Source organism: Lactuca sativa, chromosome 4 (genome assembly GCF_002870075.4).
Source record: "Lactuca sativa cultivar Salinas chromosome 4, Lsat_Salinas_v11, whole genome shotgun sequence".
NCBI classification, from domain to species: domain Eukaryota; kingdom Viridiplantae; phylum Streptophyta; class Magnoliopsida; order Asterales; family Asteraceae; genus Lactuca; species Lactuca sativa.
The window spans coordinates 135,462,846-135,466,075 of record NC_056626.2 but is presented as its reverse complement, the minus strand read 5'-3'; the positions used below and the strand labels follow the sequence as shown (position 1 = coordinate 135,466,075).

General features: G+C 36.8%; 1 pseudogene; it reads left to right on the top strand.

Moving 5' to 3' along the window:
* Window positions 1–1,370: 1,370 nt before the first annotated feature.
* Window positions 1,371–3,001, top strand: LOC111914982 (probable dolichyl-diphosphooligosaccharide--protein glycosyltransferase subunit 3B; annotated as a pseudogene).
* The last annotated feature ends 229 nt before the right edge of the window (window positions 3,002–3,230 follow it).

The following is a 3,230-nucleotide window of genomic DNA, read 5'->3' as shown; positions in this document are numbered from 1 at the left end:
TCACAAACCAACACATTTGTTGGAGATGATGAAGCAAGAAACGGTCGACAACTCTACAAACAAAGAAATTGCTTACCAAAAACTTCTTGAGTAGACCAAGAGGAATTCATCATATGACATAAACATAACATAATTTATATTATCAGGTTCACAAAATTAAAAACCTAACTCTGTTAACATAATAAATAGTTATTAGCTATTACTTGTTAGTTTAATAAGTTATTGGGCTCGTTTTGTATCGAGGCCTTCTGTTTGGCCCATTAGCTAGGAATTTCTAGATAGCTTTTCTATTTATAGTCTCATGATCCCTCTTTGTAAATACACTATTTTGGGATCAATTTATTTTAGTTCACATGGTATTAGAGCGTTAGGTTTTGGTTTTGTCGGAATCCTAGCCTGCACTGCCGCTACCGGTAGGGGTGTTCGTTTGGATGGATCGGTTTGATCCGATCCAATCAGGTGAATCCAAATTGATTTTGTTATTCAAAACATGGATCTGAATAGTCCAAACTAAATTCAAATCCAATCCAATCCGATCAAATTATAATTCGGTTGGATCTGTTTTTATAATTCAGTTTTCGGAAACCGAAACATTTTAAAACGACATATAAGTATAATATTACCCAACTTTACATAAGAATCAAAAACAAATTATTTTGTTGCGATTTGAAATTTATAAACAACTAATAAGAAGATATATTATAGTTAAATATTTTATAGATAAAAAATTTTTGAGATAAAATACGTATTAATGTTTTTTTATCAGGCGAAACGTTTTGAATCTTTTTGAAAAAATAAATTACAAAATTACTAAATAATTATAGATATATATTACAAATAGATAACTAATAAATGTTTATTCGGTTTTCTTGGATTATTCGGTTCTTATTTTATAAACCAAAACCAATCCGAAATTCAAAATAATAATTCGGTTTTGTTGAAAACTAATCCGAATATCCGAACCAAATAGTCCAATCCAAATTGTCCAATTGAATAATTCGGTTTTACCCAAATAGTGAACAACCCTAGCCGTCGGTGCCGGAAATCTTGAAATCGTTTTTTTGTTTTTTGATCGGTATTCTTGATCTTATGTCATGTTTGTTATTGCAAATACTACTATAGTTCTAAGTGTTCCTAGTCTGATCTTGTCGGAAAGTAGCTAGCCGACTTGTTGGAGTTCTTTTTTTCTTGAATCTTGTTGTACCCATTGCATCTTGTTCTGATTTGCATACAAATCTAGTTGGTGTACAAGATTGGGTTTACTATTGTGAGTAGATTAATGTGTAAGTTTAGCGATGGTATGGAGGTGATAGTGTTGGGTTCAGGTGTTGTTTGTGGCAGCAAGGTTGTAGTCAAAGGATGGTTCGGTGATGGGTGGTGGTTTTGTGTTTTGTGGTGGCTTAGCGATGATGATGATGGATTTGGTGGTGACAGTGGTCCTTGTTTCTCATTTTTTGTTTTGGTCTTCTTGTTGGTGGTTTACTTTTATGAAATCGTTGATCGTGGATGAGTTGGTAGGAGTTGGTGGTTGTGTTTTAGCGGGGAAAGATGGAGCTGGTGCATACAAATGGTGGTTTTGTTTTCTTGATTTCGTGAGTTAGAAAAGATATATGAGGGTGAGATAGGTCGTTGGTGATGGTGGGTAAATATAGTGGTGTTGGTTGGTGGTGTCGGTGTTTGATTGTGTTCGTGGTCGATTGGTTGTCTTTCATTTTTTTTGGTGTTGTTGTTTTTGGCAAACTCTCAATGCTTGTTGCTTAAGCATTTTGAGTTTGAGGGAGGGAAAGAGAGAAGAAGGAGAACTGGGTACATTGATGGTGTGAAGATTTGAAGATGATATATGTTGGTGTTGGTTTTGTATATTGCGGAAATACAAATTTGGTTTCACTTTGGCTACAAAAATACAGATTGGGTCTAGATTGGATTCGCTACAGAAATGCAAATTGAGTTTGAGTTTGGATGCATAAATGTAGATTGGGTTTTTGGCTGCAGAAATTCAGACTGGGTCCGTTTGGTATTGTTGCAGAGATGCCGATTGTTTGGTTGCTTGCGCATATGAGTATTTGCTAAAGCGCACTCAATTTTGACTACTTTGGATACTTAATCGACTCTTCACAGATGATGAAATCAACGTCGAGCTAGAAGTCTCTCATCCTTTTACTTACTTTTATTCATCGTTTACATCTGTTTCCTAGTTCTCTGGGTTCTCTAATGCTTTAACAACATAGGATTCGTTCATCGGATCCATTTCTTGATGGCCGTGTTAACAAGAGAATTCTGCATCACCACTTTCCAAGCTCTTCTTCTGCGACATCGAATTCGGCGAATCGCAATCATCATTCGCCCAATTCAGTGTTAACGCCTTGCCACACATCCGCCTCCTTCCACCAGATGCGACCAACTTAAAAACCGACTCGATCTCCATGGACGCCGGTGATTTCTCCCGTTTAGCCGAATCCATGGGGGAATTTATCGAATCGAGAACTAAACTCAAAATGGGTCAAATCCACCGTCCTCCAATTCTCTCAAAAACTCAAATAGGGTTCTTAATTGCTGCATTCCTGATATCCTTGCCATTCCTGCTCAAAAGACTATTAGCCGGTGAAACACTTCTACATGATAAGAGGGTTTGGCTATCCAGTTCTGTGTTCATTTACTTCTTTAGCGTTTCGGGAACTATGCACAACATAATTCGCAAAATGCCGATGTTCATGTCCGATAGAAATGATCTAAGCAAGCTCGTCTTCTTCTACCAGGGATCATCTTGAATGTAGTTGGGTGCTGAGGGTTTGCTATCGGGTTTCTTTACACCATTGTTGGCCTGTTGTTGGCTTTTATGACCCATGTTTTGGTTAGGGTGCAGAGTAGGATTGCACAGAGGACGATAATGATCATTGCCATGATTATTTCAGTATGGGCTGTGAGGAAAGTTGTGTATTTGGATAATTGGAAGACTGGTTATGCTGTTCATGCGTATTTGGATAAGACTCTTCACAGATGATGAAATCAACGCCGAATTGTTGTTCTAAGGAGGTCACAACAAAGTTTATTTCCTCATAAAGCATGGAAAATATTTAAGGGACTCAATGGGTAAATGTCTACAAACACAGAAATTGCTTACCAAAAACTTCTTGAGTAGACCAAGAGGAATTCATCATATGACATAAACATAACATAATTTATATTGGATTCGCTGCAGAAATGCAAATTGAGTTTGAGTTTGGATGCAT